The sequence below is a fragment of the Acanthopagrus latus genome, chromosome 9, assembly GCF_904848185.1.
Source record: "Acanthopagrus latus isolate v.2019 chromosome 9, fAcaLat1.1, whole genome shotgun sequence".
In the NCBI taxonomy this organism is placed as follows: domain Eukaryota; kingdom Metazoa; phylum Chordata; class Actinopteri; order Spariformes; family Sparidae; genus Acanthopagrus; species Acanthopagrus latus.
The window spans coordinates 19,866,750-19,885,924 of record NC_051047.1 but is presented as its reverse complement, the minus strand read 5'-3'; the positions used below and the strand labels follow the sequence as shown (position 1 = coordinate 19,885,924).

General features: G+C 42.4%; 1 protein-coding gene and 1 long non-coding RNA gene across 2 annotated transcripts in view; both read left to right on the top strand.

Annotated features, from left to right (window-relative positions):
- Window positions 1–19,175, top strand: part of epha6 (eph receptor A6) — a 176,402-nt gene that overhangs the window by 49,326 nt on the left and 107,901 nt on the right. The window lies entirely within an intron of this gene.
- Window positions 224–993, top strand: LOC119025665. Its single transcript, XR_005076897.1, has 2 exons — window positions 224–273; window positions 498–993. It is a non-coding gene; the product is annotated as an uncharacterized LOC119025665 (long non-coding RNA).

The following is a 19,175-nucleotide window of genomic DNA, read 5'->3' as shown; positions in this document are numbered from 1 at the left end:
TAATGCAATGGGATTAGACTCTTTAGGATTGTTAGGGTGATGGCAGAGAGCCTTTCTGATTCTCTCTAGGGCTGTATTAGTGCGCGCGTGCACAAATGCATATATTTGTTATTTAGAATATCTTGTCCCGGGTCTTTCAGTTACAGTGAGGCATTAATACTTTGAGTTTTTCAAATACATTGTATTCTAGTCGTTATGGATACTGCAGGGATTCCAAAGAGATCATTTGGCAAGGCTCAGATGCACTCAGCAGTAACTCTGGCTATAGTGCAGGTAGGATGAGTGAAAGGAACTGCCATGATAACAGAAATCCCAAACAATGTTATCAAGATGTATGAGGATGATGCCTGAATGGTTGCTTTGTGGTTGTGGGTTGTTGTTGATCATGGATTTGTGTCAAAACGCAATGTTTGCGTGTGTCATGTGATTTATATATACAGAAGAACAGAGTGTGTGTATGTGATTACGCATGCGTGTTGGTATGTTGTTGTGTGCAGCAGTGTTCCACCACCCGCCGTCCCAGGGGCTACCTCGGTGCGAAAGATTACCTCAGCTGGCTGGGTAGCAGTTTGATCCTCGACTCTCTGATATGAGCTTTGGGTTATCGCCGGTGGCACCGCTCACCGGGAATGTTATAGTGCCAAAATGCCTTCATGAAGATCCAACGCATCTTCTTTTCAAGCCATGTATAGGCCTGATGTAAGGTCAACCGGTACCCGTGTCTATGATCTACAGTAGATAAATCTACAATCTACAAGGTGTCCAGTGTGCTTCAAGAGAAACAGGCCACTTGCAGCAAACAGTGGTCCATTCATTGACTGTGATTCTGTCAGTCCCTGACAAGTATAAATATATCCAAGGTGTTAGCTGAAAAACGCTGGTTTTAACACCTGCAAGTGTTTTAAATTCACTGTTAAAGGTTTGACAGGTGGAATGTGAACCCAGTCTGCATCAGACTGACTTTGTTAGAATTAATTAAAGAGAATAAATCCATCCTCCGCTTTAATCAGAATCAACAATAGATGGAACTACTGACATAATGGATGACATCCAATCCTTGCATCTATCTGCCACAAGCTGTAGCTTTACTCAGTGCTCTTTTGCAAAATGCGTTCATGACTACTCACTGCTCTTCTCCCACCATCCACAACCAGATGTCCTCGAACAGTTGATTACAATTCATCTTGTGACACGGGTCGGCGAGGTTTCCCAGCTGCACTCGCAGCTGCATCGCAATCAACGGGCCAGGGGTTAAACTGCAGCTGTGATTAGAGCCAGACTGTTACAAAATGGCTATTCCATTCATGTCTGACACTTTGTTATTTTGTCCCTGTCTTTTTATAAACGTTAATTGTTGTGTGACCGACCAAACTTCATTGTGTTAGATAAACTCAGGAAAACAGACTGTAAAGTGAGTTTGCATTTGAGACAGGTTGAAATGTATTTGCCGGCATGTTCTTTATCTTAAAGATGCTTCTTTGGTGTAGAACATCTCATCGCATAATACCACGTAACCAAAGGGTTCCTAAATAATATACAGTGTACTCTAAATGTATGTTATGCTTGGTAACATTTAAAAAAGAAGAACTAGTTTTGAATTAAAGGTTCAGTTAGGAATCCTACACACTGGTCTTGGATTTGTTTGCTATCCATTTTCAGAGCCATCCATCATGCTTTTAAGAGGCAAAGAGAAGCTATAATTGAAGCTAAAGTGGGAAAACAGTCATTTCTGCTCTTTGCTATTTACAACATCAAGCAACAGCAACACTATATTCACCTATCAGCATCCCTGTTGGGCCTAAGGACCTCGATAATTTGTCTCCCCTCTCTCCTCTCCCTTCTATCCTTCACCCCTCGCTCTCTAAGAAGCAGATTTCACAGTTGGGTTATGTTCAGCCCTTTGGGCAATGTGATGGCATTTTACTGCAATGTCAGCCCTGAAATGCAGCCCTTGCTCATTGTTCCAGGATTCAAACAAGCGTCGTTATTAAAAGCCTCCGCACAAGGTACCACTGGAGCGCCTTGGGCATCGAAGGAGAAAGGCTGAGGTGACTGGCTAAGCTAATGCTTCAATCCCCAGTTTACAACCGACTGGTGCTTTAAATACTCTGGCTGCTCGGCTATAGGCTGGAGAGAAATGACAGGTTTAAATGATCTGTGATTTCAGTTAAATACCATCGTTGATAGGTGTTTTACAAGCGCAGCTCTGACCTTTGTGCTCTTCATCTCTGGTTGATTATATGTTTCACGATGAAATATGATGCTGTAGGTCACCCCGAACCAGACCACCAGATATAGCCTGTACTGTAACTGTTAAATTGATGCTGTTTGCTGTTTCAAATCCTGAAAATGAAGAGAAAAAGAGGGTAAATGTTTTCTTTCTTTAAATGCAACTGAGTCCTTTGCTGTGGTATGAGCAGATGTTCAGGTCAGGGTTCTCCATATTACATTACTTTTTTCCAACAAAGAGGTACTGCTGTTTAGTTTTTAATGTATTTTCCTTAGAAAATCTCTAACACAAACCGAGCCACAGATATGGCACTAGCAGTACACTCCAGTTCCGACTTGCAAACCTTTATTTATCCTAGAGAAAAGATAAGTTGTGTGAAGTCTGAATAAAGGGCTGTAGCTCCATTGAGGTTGGAAAAAAAGGACTTGCTCGCCGCCCAGTCGAAGCCAAATAGTATTTCTCTCTGATTCAAACCCAGTGCTTTTGGTCACAAATAGCACTCAGCGAGGCTGGAGTTAATCAAATGTAGCTGCTAACAATAACCCTAAAATGGTATGCTCGTCAAAATATTAAGACTCAGGCTGACATTTTACTGTTTCACTGGAGAATTTCATAGGCATTAATCTACAATGACAAATGCTGTTATGAGACTATAATGTCAAACTTTGTGTTGTGATCACAGCAGTTAGTATACAGCAGAAACATAAGCCTGGGCTTTGTGAAACAGAAGTTAAATGTATACCCTGTGGAGTTTGTGTGGGGTACCAATTTTCTTGGCTATAGTGTACATTTTTTGTTGACTGACATATTTTGCAAAACATGTCATGAAATTCACATTGCATTTTTACTGCCTGACTTGTTAGTGGAGTTACAGGCTTCAAGGTGATTGTAACTTTGGAAACCTCTGGATATTTTTTGGCGAGGGACCGTGGCTGTTTAGCATAACTAAGTATAACTTTCTTTACTTCTCTATGGTTTTGCAGAAAGGTCCTTTCCCAACATTTATTCTGGCATTTAAGTTGTTATAACACCTGTCCCCCTCCTGTTCAAGAGATGACGATGTCACCATGTAAGTTTGACACTGGGAATTGCACATTTCCACTAAAAATAGGCAACAGAGGTGGAGAGAGAAAGAGCTGAGGAGGGCAGAGAAAGTTATGTTTCTTTGTGAAGCAACCAATTCTTCCACAATTTATCGCTGTTAAGTATTTTTGTCTGCGTTTGGGAGTATTCTTGTATTGGGCATTGTTCTTTTCAGTTTAAAACTAGTATCTTGTGTCTCACTACACTCATAGAAGTGGACATTATGTGGTGCTGTTTCTCCAAAATGCTGGATGTCGCTTCCTTTTATTCCCGTGTCATCTGTTTCTTGATGACGATGTCAAAGGTGGATCCCTCTGGGTCTTATTCTTTGTCCGCAGTCTCTGGCTCACACTCGGGACTCTGGTTTTCTAATGAGCTACAAAAGAAAAATAGTTTGTGCCATTGAGCTGAACGACTGAGCAACTTGTTATTCTAACGGGCCAAACTGTGAAAAGAATTAAGTTGTTAAACCAAAGCAACTTTTTTGTGGCTTTACCTTGTGAGCAAAGACACTGACTCCCTGGCTGAGGTGGGATTGTGGGGACACATTTTGGGTTTGGTTTAACCCAGCACGACGATAAAGTCCCAGTTTTTTCACTGACCCGCACCTCAGTCGCCTCCCTGCCGCCCCTCCCTCACTGTACAGTACAGCGAGGGTCGTCATCACAGGGTCAGGAAGGGATCGTGCCTCTGTTCCTCTTGTGTGTGTGTGTGTATGTGTGTGTTTATGTGTGAGTGCATGCCTGTGACACATGCGCATAGACACCTCCACTTCCTCCTTGGCATGCCTCCTGGCTATAGCAGCGGCCCGGCAATCGACTCATATATCTATGTCTAAATATAGGCGTGAACACACACACACACACAAACAGACACCCACAGACCAAAACACCAATAAGTGCAAACCGTGGTGTTAATGGGAGATGACGCCTAAATGACTGACATACACATGTATCCATCCCTCTCTCTCTCTCTCTCTCTCTCCCCCTCCCACTCACCGTAAGACAATCCAGGCGATGCCGTTGCCGCCTCAGTGTTGTACAGAGAGTCGTGTGTGTGTGTGTGTCAGGTTCTGTGTAAGAGCTCTCTGCAGTGCTATGAATAATGTAATCACAGTGTGTTTTCGAGTGTTTATTTATATGTGTGTGTGTGTGCCGCGCCGGCGTGTTTGTAGCCGGGCGCTGTTTGTTATTTGCTGAACTAAAGTGCTTCTCCCCCCTGTGCTGGGCCGGAGCAGCAAGTAAGAGCAATCTATTTACATTTTAAACTAATGCAGTGCCAAACACGTCGAGAATTACGGCGCGCCCCCTCGTATTCAAAGAGTGATGAATACCCCCGAGGAATGAAAATAACACAATTTGCCGTGACATTTTGTTACATGAGTTGTACTATTTTAAAGTCCACTCAATTCTGAAAAACAAAAGACAAAGTGTTCCACAGGTTCAGAAGGAAAATAAATAAAGCACTGGATTGTTCTGTTGTTTAAGTAAGTGGAACCAGTCAGAGCTGTAACCTTCCAACCTTCTCTTGAGGTTTTCCCAATTTAAAGTTTGAAGTTTGGAATCCTCAAACACAACCTTAAATGTAACTTAAAGAAGTGTGTGTGACTGAACGGGATAGTGTTTTCCATTAAATCAGCTTTCCTATATTAATATAACTAAACTGATATGACAATTTATTTGACGTCATGACGTCTTGATGGAGGGCCAGGTGTCAAAGGAATCTAGACGCAGAAATTATTGGGTAATTGGTTGAACTTATGTCAGAGCTTCAAAGGGAACCAGGCTTTTCAAATCTTGTGTGTTTCCGTGTAATATAATCATCGACTTTAAGCAGCGACGGTTGAAGGGACGGCCGTGGCTCCACAGTGTGCATGTGCGATTCTGCCTCGACTCTCCCTGACGTTACAGCTCAACAGTCTTTGGTTTGCCGCACTCAGGAGTACGTTAGAAAGTGTGACAAGGTAGTAACAGAAGCAGCTGTTGGGAGAGTCAAACCTGCCAGTTTATTGCCAGTTTAAATCGATATTTTTGTTGTTGGGGTTTTGTCTGTGTCTTTTTTGGTGCTGGCAAATCACTGCAAGCCGAGGCCTCCCCATTAATACAGGTGTATGCCTCTGTTTGTGTGCTGCAGGCGGGAGAAAAACTGTTTATCTCATTAGATAAAAATTTGTTGTGGATTTTGGAAATAAAATCTGGCACAGCCACAGCTGGAAACATGTTAGTTCAGCCTTATAACATTTAACTGCAGCTATGTTTAAGCTAGTAGACATTTAGAACAAACAAAATAAATTACAAAAATTTGAATAAAACATTAAGAATAAAGTACTGTGTGTAGCTCTTAAACATTTTTTCAATCATTTGTTTTCCTGATATCTCAAGATCAAAAATTAATTACCTAATAATTGTAGGATCAAACCATTTCTCAGATTATCTAAACTCATCTCTACGTGTTCAAATCAAACATTGTGCTGGCAAATGTTGATGTTGCCCGTAATGCAGAGCTGCCACTGTCCGCACACCCACATGGTCACATGGCTACACATCAGGTGTCTAAAGGTGGACTGCACACAGGTAATTGGGCAGCTAACAGGAACAGCTGCGTTAATGTTAATTGGCATGCCGGCATAAACATCCTGAAAGAAAGTTTCACTTATAAGACATTTTCAATTACAGAATGAAGACAGTCAGACAACAATTACAGCACATATCCTTCAAGCTGTCAGCCAGCCAAATGAGATGTCACACGCACACACGCAACGAGAGAGAGAGGGAGGACGCCCGGGCGAAGACACACATAGTGAATCACTCGAAAAACACACACACACACACACACACACCGAGGCGAAGACACAACAGAGCGCGCCGCGTGCCAAACCACCTGGCATCGTGGTCAACACAACAAACGCACACACACACACACAGACACACGAAAGCTCCCGAGATGCACTCAAGCATCCACAACTGAGTGTTAATGCAAGAGACAACATTTTGCTCTCACAAAACATGCTCCAACAAACACAGACGAGGAGACGCACCAGGGGGCTCAGGCTGGCATCAGCAACAGAGCTGTTTACAGATGGGCCACGCTGCAGGGAGACACTGTGACATTTCAGAAAAGGATGGTTTTGGTTTAACAAGCATGGTCCTTCAGGCTTAATTGGGAGAGTCTGGAGAGAGAGAGAGAGAAGAGAAGAGAGAGAGAGAGAGGGAGAGAGAGAGAGAGAGAGAGAGAGAGAGAGAGAGAGAGAGAGAGAGAGAGAGAGTGTTCAGTGCACACTGAAAGTGGATCGTAGATCGTCTGGAAAATTTAACCCCACTTCATTCAGCCTCAGCAGACAGACGCTCACAGCATTTTAATAAAAGGACACGTCGAGCTAAAGTATGTCACAGATGGGGTCTCGAGTTTCTCCTTAGTCTCCTGAAGACGACTTTATTAATTTTTATTTTTCCTATTACGTATCAGTTGTTCCCCGTGATTGATTTCTCATTAGACCTGACGGCAGTTATGAATCTGCCGTTTCCATGTACTTTATGCAAACCACATGCAAACCACACAGTGTGGTTTAACTCGAGTGGACTGCTTTTTGTTTGTTGTCCGCGCAGTCATTGTATTAGCATTTGCTTTTGCAGCTATCACAAGGAATATAATTGAAAGCCCTTTGAAAGCTGACGGTATGCTAATGCTTATTTCCCCTGAGTTGTCATTAAGCTCAGCACACCACTGAAAGGCGTGGAGTTTCCTCCCGCCAAAGGCTCGATGTGGCCTGAATTATGCCCAGCGTAAATAGCTGCTGTCATCCCACAGCTCTTTTGTCTGTCACCACATGCTATCAACATGCGCGCTAAATTACCTCTGGAAATGAAAATGATTGATGAAAATGAGTCATCATTACAAATCAGAAAAAACTGACAATGACCTATGAGTAATTATATGATGATCTGAAGAAAAATACAGCAGAACAGATACATATGATAAACAATGAAACTCTTACTCCTACTTATAGGATGTGCTTACACTTCCACTGAGATTAAGTAAGACTAGTGTGATGTCATGAGTGTGCAGTCTGACACTGTCATGTCAAGGACCGACCTAAAACAGCGAGCATTCGATGTTTACAGGAAATTCTGTTCTTGACTAGAGAAATCATCAAGACAAATGCAGATAAACTTGAAACCCAGCGACAAATTGTCTATAAACTGTAGATGGTTTCATAGGTTTTAAAGGCTGAGGTGCCCATTGTGAGCACTCAGTGCTGTTGGAACTTAAAATGTGATTAAAATGAACAAAAATGAGACTGACTGCCTTTAGTGACTGTTTAAAAAAGTTTGAGCATTGACCTTTAATCTAACTGGTCTTGCTTTTTCTACTTAGTATAGATATTCACATCCATGTTGTACACAATGCAGTGTCCAGTGATTAATGATAATATTTGTTGATATAGATTATATAAAATGTATTAAATTTTTTGTTGCCAACCTCTAGTGGCCATTATAGGTAATACGGCAGCAATGGAATGGAGGAAGTCAGGCGAAGTAGTATAGAGAGACCAAATCTGCACAGGGAGGAGGTCAAGATTGGAAGGTTGGGTTGAACAAACAAAGGACTTTTTACCTGGATACCACTGTTCTGTTGCTGCTGTTATATGTGTTGTTTTGGAGGTCTCTGGCCAGTTGTTTGAGGATGTGTTGCAATTAAAATAGGGTAAAAAAAAAAAAGTCTGTTACAAATGCCACTCCAACTTTAGTTTAAACTGACAAATAAGTGCTTCTATAAGACTATGTGGTCTCCCAATCCCGGAGGCTTCAACTGTATTCTCGACACGTGGCGCTCCTTTGTCCCACTGATAGATGTTGACCATGCAGTAGGGATCAATGGCCTCAGTCGGCTTGGCATAGTGAAAAATGGGGCGCCATCTGGAGCAGGCCAGGAGGGTCATTGAGTGGGCTGCAGTGAGGGGAGGGTGGTCATCCTCCTACTCGTGGCACAGCTTGATCTTTCAGCTACCTGCCACTGACTCATTCACAGACGCTTGTCTGTTGTAGGGGGTTTTCTTTCCTAGTGACTTGGGACAGGCAGAAAAGGTGGTGGGAGCTCAGCATCACTGAGATGGCTTTGAGGAAGTTGCAAAGTTTTTTAGAAAGCAAATTGGAGTTGACCGTGACACTGGTGGACTGACTTCGCCATCGATCAGTGGTTCAGCAGCTGGCCCACAGTCACAGCCATTGTAATCATGCAGTATCCTCAGATAGCTAACTTTTAGTAAATGCAGCAGGAAATAAGGCTGTGATCTTTAAATTCTCCCTGCATGACCGAAAAACCTTGCTGTCATTCATTTTTTTCATGTGCACTTTGGTCTGAGTGGAGCAACTCCACTCATTCTCTGTGACCCAATGACATTCGATCCAGAGCAAATGCTAGTTGAAGGAGTCATGTGTCAGTGAGTCAGCTGTCTTTGTGAGATGAACTTGTTATTTTGGAGAGTATGGCAACTTATCACAGTGAGTGAGGCAAAGTTAAACTGCAGTGGCTAGAGATGATAGAGCTGGAGCTGGGCTAAGGTCAGACACACTGCACATGATCTCTGCCAATAGGGTTTTTCTAAATCGAAACAAGAACAAAAGGGGAGTCTGATGAAGTTGTAGTGTGCATCATTGTTAAACAACCAACTTTGAGTCAGGCAGAAATGTGTTATTCACGTTACCTGCTGCCGACTCTCTTTCTCACCTTCTAGCACACAGTTATCTAATGTTCCACCAGAAGTCATAGCAACAGGTGACCAGTTAGAGCACGATTTCTCTGGTTCAGAACATTTGTCAGAAAAGATCTGGGATAGTGAACAACTCAAAAAATACATATAACATAAGTGTAGAATTTTTTTAAATGACATTTTGAAGGTGGTCATGTAACATCATACATTAAGTAAAAAAAAAAAAAATTTAAAAAAACACTCTCAAACCAGCAGAGATCCACTATGAAAAGAATGAGTGCAGACAACATCCGACCATATCGGCACACTGAGACACACAGAGAAGTAAAAACTTGTCTAGGAACACTGTGTCTCGTCTGAATGAAATATGTTGCACTGATGGTGAGGAGGGATGCATGTTTGCTCATTTAAAAATCCAGGATCAATTCCATTCCTCCTAATTGCCGCTGCTTTACCTTCCACTGTCTCCCTTTAAATTCGTCACTTGATGAGCATTAGAGGCTCTCATGTCGTCGCTGCTCAAGCTGTAATTGAGAACAAATGTGGAGAGGGAGAGTGTTTAATTGGGGTTGTCAAGCCGAGGGGCGGGTTTGTTGGGCACCTAGAGATCTCCTCATCTCTTTGCATTCTAACAGTTTAAAGAATAAATTATGCAGATTTCAGTTTTTTGTTTTTTTTTCGCGAGTCCTAGTTGAGATGTGAACTTGCCGTGACTTCTGCTCGCCCCCCTCCCTCGCCACCCCTTTGCCGAGAGTTACTTCAAAGCGGAGAAGTGATCAAAGACAGTTGAAAAAAAATAAAATTCCCCAACGTACCGGCACCCTGCATACATACATACAGCTCCTGCCTGTCTCAACGCCGCGCTCTCTCTCTCACTCAGAAAACAAAAGCGAGCGATGGCGTCTGATGTTTCCCTTCCTTTTTCTCTCGTCTCCTCCTCGAGCACAGTCCTGTCAGACATTGCAACATTTCAATTGATTTCCCTTTTTTCCCCCCCTCGTATGTGTGTGTTCTATTTTAGTGCGTAAGCCAAGAGACTGAATTAGTCATTAAAGGGTATGTATAGCACGACATGGCCCAGATAAGACATCACAGGCTCGGATTGAAGAGCAGACTTGTCATAAATGAAAGCACATTTTAGGAGCTGGAGACAGCCTCCTCCCCAGATCACAAAAAAAAAACAAGAGAGAGAGAGAGAAAAAAAAACAGGGGTTATTGGGGGTTCAGCGTCGATGATGACTGCGTTACGTCTCAGTCGGAGGTTTGTTTATCCCGCAGACATAAAGTAAAAGAGTTAATCCTCTCGTGTCTAATAATTAAAACATATACATGTTTCATCTGCCATGTAAAAAAAATGAATCATTTACAAAGAGCAGCCCTCGTTAGCGAGAGGGGTGGAGAACGGATTTTGAAAGTTGCTCTAATTAAGATATCTCTATCACTAGCCAGATTTTTCATGCATGCATACGGCAGCTCAGTGAGCCAGACCTCCTTGAATCACAGCCTCTTTAGCACAATTACCCGACTAATGTTCATGTTCTGCGCCCGTCTTCAGACATCATTGCCCTTGTTAAGTCTCGGTACCAACCTGATCATCACTTTTTCATTCCTTAAGGCAATGATTGTGTTATTTTGACACACGCTGCATCTGACTTTCACTTTTGTTGGCTTTGAAGTAACTTCTGCTAAATACAAGTGAACATTTTAAAATCAGATGTTTGTTCTTGAAGCCTCACACGTCACTGTCAGATTTTGACGTTGAGAGATTGACGCATTTGTTACATCGGGGCCCAGAAAGCGCTTTCGTTCCCCTCAGCTTACCCTCGACCCCCCTTTCATGCCAGCACATATCAGAGAAGCGATGCCACTTTTTTTTTTACGCTTCTGTATTTCTTTGCACCTGCACATGTTTTTCTGGCTCCAAGTGGACCTACTTGCGCCAAGGTGGGTGGAGCGACACAGATGAGGTGGTGTTTTTGCAGAGCAGACAGCAGAGAGTCATTTTGGCATGAAAAATGTCCTTGCGTTTTGCACCTGCTCAGAACGCCTTCTAATCAAATCGGCGTGCGTAATTGGCCATTTCAATGGCTGGATTTTAGCAAGCAAACGTGTCTCGGAACAATCACAGAACATCATTAATGTGTGCAATTTAAATCTTCCAACACGGCGCCAGGATTTAACAGGCTGTGGCTTAGGGAGAAGAACCGGTCGTCTATAAATCAGAAGGTCGGTGGTTCAAGTTCGCAGTCCACATGTCAAAGTGTCCTTGGCTGAGACACTGAACCCCAAATTGCTCCTGGCGGATGCTTCATTAGTGTGAGATGTGCGTATGAATGTTTCATGCTCCTAATGAGGACGCGGTGCTTTGCGAGGTAGCCTCTCTGACCAGTATGAATGCGTGTGAATGGGTGAATGTTGACCTGTGTTGTAAGGCTCTATTAGTGGCTTATAAGACTACAAAGGCACATCATAAATGCAGTCCATTTACCATCCAGTCAGGATAAAATGTTGGAGCTTAATGTTTCGCTAAACTACTGATAAGTTCACACTTGTATGTGTCATATAACGTTCACATTACATGTTTATGATCTAACTTCCATGTCAGTGGAGAGGATGTTGGTGGAGTTATAAGTAGGTGATGCAGTTGTAGACGGCACTTCATCATTTCTAAGTGTGACACCTCTGTGGGGTTTATCCTGACAAAAGGCTTATAATTAAATTGGGTGTCTGGTATTTATAACAAGACCTCAAGAAAATTTCAAGCCATGTTTGTTGTGGACAAAACACTTACATTGAGCTAAAATATGTGAAACCACTAGATATGTATTTTTTTTTACGTAACCCCTGACCTTAACCCTAACCTTCAACGGGTGTAAGCGTGACACCGCAGTATTTCTAACAACACCTGAGGACATCTCCAGTCGTATTTAGGGCAACAAGCTGGGTAATCTAACAAGACATCTAGACAGCTCCAGCCATTTGTGGTGCCTGGACCTAACTAAACCATGGGCTTAGCATGGGCACAACATAAAATTGAAAACTGAAGTGTAAAGTTGCAAAATAAAGAAATGGTAAGTTTCAGTGTTTGTATATGGTTTCCAACACTTGCTGTATTCTGGCAATGGGGGAAAAGCAAAATAATAGTGTTTCCGCAATGAACTCAGCAGCTCAAAATGAGCCATTGAGAGCACTGTGGCAGTAGATTTTTCATTGTCCGAACCAACAAATTTAAAGAAATTATGGTGATCGGATGAGATGCTTTGCTTTACATTTCACTTATGTGTATCTGTTTTACGTATTTAAAAAAATAAAAAATTAAGCCCAGTGACAGCACTTTCACCTCGATGACACTCTCCCTCACCCCGTCCCCTCTATCTCCTCCTATATGAGCAGCACCAGCGCAGGAAGTGAGCCGATGACCCCGGGGTACGAACGGCTTTAACTAGCAGTAGGTGTCTCTCAATCTGCCGGACTGCAACAGCCAAGCTTGTTAGTCACAGTGGTGGAATTGCACACACGCACGCTCTCGCTCGCTCGCTCGCATGCTCACACACACACACACACACACACACACACACACACACAAATGCACGCACGCACAAGTGTCCCGTGGATAGACTTAATCCAGCCATTGAGTGCGGAAAGCAGAGATAGCAGAAGTGGGTCAGTTCTCGAGAAGACTGCGGTGTGAAACCGTTACCCTCGGGGTGGATTGAGGTCTGAACTCTGGCTGACCCCACCCCCCCAACCCCAACAAGTACATGCGCACAATGAAACCTCAGAATTTGCCGGATGGAATCTGCTTGAATTAATGCTGACAACTTCATTGATCAGGCTAAAACTTGGGCTTAAGCCATGGGAAGAGTATTTGGGACATGGATAAAATAGAGTAGCTGTAATTGGGTTTTTCTTCATGCTGAGATTAACCAGAGAGGAAGGAAGTTTAAAGCTGAGGAGCTGGGAACGATGGTGACTCACCCCCTTTTTTGTGGTTTGCTCTTCACATAGAACGTTTCGGGAATTACAACTGCAGGTGGAAATGACAAAATTTGATTCAAAAAGACATGTTTTAGGTCTGTTTCCTACATGGGTCTTTTGTGAAAACACATATATGATCTTTTTGAGAAAGTACCATATTCACCGGTTGAAAATTCTGTGTCTTCCTGTATAGCAGATGATTGACAGGGGGCAAAGAATGTAATGTAATATGCAAATGACTGATGCATACTTTAAATTTTTATTCTAAAATCAATCGTACAGGTGCCTTGAGTTACAGGGGACAGATATAAATGAGAGAATAAATGCTTGAGGTGATAATTACTCCAGACTTTATGAACAGCCAGTCCTTCATCTGCATGATTTCTATGATTTCCACCCATATTTAAGATGCATGAGATCATAATGTCCTCTGCAATGTGAGCGCACAGGACAACGTTGGGTTAGATGATAATGAAAATGTTAATAATATGGCGTAAAGACTGTTAGCATCTCCTTCTCTTAACCATTTTGAAAATATATTGGCTCTAAAGATTTTGATTATTACAGATTAAATCATCTATTAATGCCCAAAAGATATGGTCGTTGTGTTTGAAATATTCAAGAAAACCACTGTGCTGCAGGAACACCCATATATGAGGCCTGAATGCTGTCAGTCAATATTTGCACATTTGTCTGTTCATCTTGCGAGGTAAGTATAAATAATGGCAGTACTGCCATGATATGGATACAGCTAACATCATTGGGTTAGACAGCTCTATTTGTGGGACTGTTAAGTCATCACATTTATTGGAAGAGTCCAAACGTGTTCACATGTGTAGCTCCACCGTTGCAATCCGTGGAATTTTGAGGTTTCATTTGTAAGAAGGTTTACTGAGTTGACCTTTAATGGATCGCTTACCATAGCTCCAGTGCCTGACACAACCTCAGAGGTCCAGCTAGGTCATACCTTAAAAAAAATAATTGTCATTATTGTCGATGGTTGTTCAGATTGGGATCGGAGGTGGTTGAGCTGTTTTCACTGTCATTGTCACAGTTCAAAAAACACAATAGAATACTAATGCATGAGTCTAAAACAGGTCTTTGATTGAAAAAAAAGGTTCAAGGATCAAACATACCAGTCAACAGGAACCTGGTAAGCTAAGGCACGAGGCACAAAGACAGTCAGGCAGGGACTAGACGGAGATAGTACTGTAAAACAAGAGCGTTAATGAGGCAATATGAGACAGGTGAGTGAAGATGGTGAGCAGGTGCAGTGATTCTATTGGCTCAAGGGCTGGCAGGGTCTGAAATGACAGCAGGGTGAGATTAACAGAGAACAAAAATCAATACTCCTGAGAAGTTTTGTGTTGGAGCGGGGTGCGTTGATGTGCTGCGGGGGCGTTACCATCAGGAAGTGTCATTGCCACAAGGGAGTGTTTTGGTGGGTGGTCCATGTCAGGCAACGTCAACATAAGTGTCAGGACCCTTGGTTTCCCAGCAGAACATTACTTTGTAGCAAAATGATCAATTTTATCGCCTTACCTGTCAGCAGCTTTAATGTTGTGGCCGATCAGTGCATATTGACATTTCTGTACGCACTATGACTTCTCGAGTTATCGTTCCATCCTGTGTACAGTTTGAGTTTGCAGTTTAAGCGGCAGCGCTTGGCCACAAATCTGCTGAACGTTTGAATATCGCCTTTAGTGGAGGCATTTCAAACCGTCATCACTCTTTGTAATGGTAACGCTCGGCACCATTAGGCCTCAGCAACTAGTCAAAAGGATGGTTCATCTGAAATTTGTACATATCTCCCAAAAATACAAAGTGGCTTTTTAGACCACAGTAAAGGCCAACTGTTACAGAGACAAAAGAGCACTTTGCAGTGTTATATATTTGTTATGCATGTGTGGGAGCAGTTGTGGTGTGTGGGTATGTATGGGTAGTCTACGAGCGTGTTTCTGTAGAGCGTGTGTGCGTTTGTTTGCCTCAGATTGCGAGCGAGATTGTCTTCTGAATTTCATGTGTTTGCGTGCTCGATGCTTCACGTGCGTCTCTTGCTTACACCGTGCTTCGTGTGTGTGTACTCATGCGGTTGTGCGTCCTTATTATCTATCACCAACTGCAGCTAGTAGGCAGCTCATCCCACTCAGGCTGATGTATGCTTATTGAGCAGCCAGCGGCAGAGACCGGAGACCTGATTTATAAACCAATACGGCTTGTTTTATAGGGGATTGATCTGCCTGTGTCTCCATCGGTGAAGCATTCTCCTCGTCTTTATTCAGAGTGACAGCAGGTAATAAAGGAACGGCTGTGAAAGAGAACGACGAGAGTGTTTACAATTATACTGTTTAGTGCCGTCACCTTTTCTGACATTCATATATTACGCTGCATTCCAGACATGTCGAAAAAGTTGAAAACTTTTTTGAATGGGGAAAACACAATAAGGCGAACACACTGGAGGCGTACACTGAATCACTGCACTGTAAGATTATTTGTAACCGAGTTATAATAAAATCTAATACAATCACACAACAGTTGAGAAATGCAACTCGAGATATGACATTTCCCATTTCCATGATAGCTGTAGGTGAATCTGAGCCTGTGATATGTGATATTACAACACAGTCGGCTATATCTCTAAAATATCAAAACATCAAATTAAAAACAAGAAATGAATCGTATTCTGAGGAAATTCTCAGTATTCTCAGTATTCTGATCTGAGGAAATAGACCAAATTAGGGTTGATTCAGTAACGTCTCTGGAGATTTTAATCATATTGCATGATCTTCATCCAGGGGGGTCCCAGTGATCATGGAGTTCAATGTGTTCAATGTTGAGAACTTTAAACAATTAATTAGTTAGATTTGAATCCATCCATGTTGGCTTTAAAAACTTACATTCAAAGTTTATTTCTTAAGTGTGGAGACAAGGTCAAGGTCACTGTGGAGCACACACACATAACAGCATGAAAAAGGGCTGAGTTACACCTCAAACTCAGATTGTGAGATAAGGTCACAGTACTGCTGCCGGCGCCACACCGCATGAGAATAATTCAAACTTTATGGCTGGTTAGTATATAGATATCATAGCGTTACCTTAAAATGGCACATGCGTTGTCTTGTCCTTGTTTTTCAGTCCGGTGCAGGGTGGACAGGAGGTCGTGTGGCTCGGGCACCACTTGGTGATGCCTCATCCTGCTCAGTTGTTTCCACTCACTTTACATATAATTTGTATCAGATGTTCTGTGAACGTGTTATTTGATACTCTTTCTGTACATGCAACATCTATCTGTCCGTCCTGGAAGAGGGATCCCTCCTCTGTGGCTCTACCTGAGGCTTCTTCTATCGTTTTTGGGTTTTTTTTACCCTGTTAAAAGGGTCTTTTTTTCCATCAAGACGGCATTTTTTTCCTCACTTGAGTCGAGAGTCTAAGGACAGAGGATGCTGTTCACTGTACAGATTTTAAACCCCTTTGAGGCGATGTGATTGTGATTTTGGGGTAAAATTGATTTTGATTTGATTTGATTTGATTTGATTTGATTTGATTTACAGGAAAGTGACTCATTATCATGAAAATATCTGGGCATATAGCAGTGATTATTTCTGATATCGTTTTACAGCCATAAGACCCTGTTATGTTTTCGCACATTTATCTTTTTTTTTTTATATTCTTAAACATATACATGTTAACCTGTCATGCAACACATCCTCATCCTAAACAACTGAATAGATCATTTGTAGTGTTGATATGACAGTCCATTCCATGTCCAGTTATGTCATCATACAGTTAGGTAAGAATAAAGTATGATTTGGATTCGAATCACTGCGTTACTTCTTTAGTGTTACAAACGTACCTTAGTTAAGTTAGTAACTTATGTATGTTAGTTTACTTCACTACATTAGTCAACCCAAATCAGGATAAATGTTATGTTATGTTAAGTATGTTTCTATAAAACCACAGATGAGCTAAAACTTAACATTACTTTATGTTGCAACTTGACATCAGCGTTGGTTAGGGTTAGGAAAACATAATGGTTAGGCTTAAAATACCTGTTTCTGTCACCATAAAAACATCTGGAGGTGGTGATCCAACTTCCTGTAAAAAATGGTTGGCTTGGATCGCCACAAAAACGGCTAGGAAATTTTCCCCCCAGACTGGAGTTCAAGTCGCATGTTTGCCAGCTTTGCAGTTTATTATAGCAACACTGTCGATAGTGAGCTAATATGTATATTGTGAACATGATATGCGACTGATGGTCAAATATTAACTGCTTACATTATTCTCTGGGGACTGGGCTGTGTTAGGAAGTCTAAGTCACTCACCATTTACATTTACATTTACATTTAGGGCATTTAGCACACACTTTAGTCCAAAGCGACTTATAATAAGTACATTTTTCACAAGGGAGAAACCAAGACATATCACTTGCAAGGTGAAGTCTGAACAAATAAGTCTTGAGTCTTTTGCCGAAGACGGAGAGTGATTCCACTGCCCTGACATTGGTCGGGAGTTCGATCCACCACTGAGGTGCCAAAACAGCACCTTTGACTTTTTGTTTCACAGTGGACATAAACAGTGGGCTCCTGAATCAAAGTCATGTCCTTGTTTTATCGATCCACCCTCCCCCTCCTTCTACAGGGTCATTCACTTCCTCCTCTACAGCTGTAATAACGACTGCAGCCGTTAGAGGTCGCCACCTGACAACAAAAGTCAATATGGGTAATTTTTCTAGCATCAGAGGCTAAATAAGCAGAATACTAATGTTTCAAAGTGTGAAGTGACTGAGCCCACTATAGCCTGTTCACACGGCTTCATGAATGCATTCATCAATCTTTTCAGCAATTCTCAGTTTGACACCCTCCTCTGGGCTCCATCACACTCAGGATGACACAGTCACAGCGGATAGCATATTGTTTTTTGATGGATGCAAATAAATGTTCTTGAAAGCACCCAATTTATTCTTTTTTGTGCAATACATGATGTATCCTGCGTCTGGCCCCAGGTCTCAGTATGAGCATGACCACGTGGCTTAGAATACGTTTGTTAAAGGAGCCCCGTCCTCCTGGGTGTTAACTGCAGCAGGACAGGATCATGGACAGTGATTAACATTATGTGGGTGTCAGGGCATCAGAGGACCTCAGGGGTGCCAGAGCAAAACCTCTGTACCCGACTGCCGTCTGTTGGCTGTCTCAAACACACACACTGATAAAATACACACACGCATACACACACACCTGCACACAGAATCAATGCAGGGCCCATTTACTGGCCACCTGGTTTTTCTGTCTCGCTCTTTCTCTTCCTTTGTCTCCTTTCAATCAGCCAGACTTCAACCAGACAGGAGAAACGCTACTGTAAGTGAAAAATACCTGCAGCTGCTGTGGTTTTTCAAAGCGCCAGACAACAGAGCAATCACACACACACACACACACACACACACACACACACACACACACACACACACACACACACACGGCACTCAGTGGCAGCAGTGTAGAAGTAACCAGGGTCCAGTTCATGTGTGGGAATATGAAAGGGCTAATTTTGTTTCATGTCGTGTGCGTGTGTGTCTGTGTGTGTGTGTGTGTCTGCACGGATGTGATACTGATCTATGATGGACAGTCGTACCAGGCAGCAATTCAATCATTTATCATCTTTTTTTTCTTCAGATTTTGTTTTTGTCGCCATTTGGATGTCAGGAGTGACAACAAAAAGAGCTCTCAGTTGAAAATCACATGATTAAGGAATGAACATTGATCTGTTGTATTTTACGCCACCACCTCATGTGATTACTGTAACAGCAGTTTCATTATGGCATTTAGGAGATAAATAAGACACACAGAAAGGTGCAATTAGCTTTCTTCCAGAGACAACATCAATGACAGTGGCTAGACGAAGTCTACAGTGAAACACAGCAATGGCGGATGGTATTGTTGTAGGAGGTGGGGTCTGGCTGAATCTGGCTCCCAGCAAATGGAGCAGATAGATCGCCACTCACATCACTGCAAGGCGAGCGTCCGACATACAGTTCCAATGTTAGGTTTGAAAGTATGTTTGTCTCGGCACTGCATGTCCATAACTGAGATGTGTTCAGTCTTAAACCCAGCACGGGGACGCATGTCAGATACAAGGATGTGAAGGTCGCTTGACTTTGGTCATTATGGTGAGACAGCT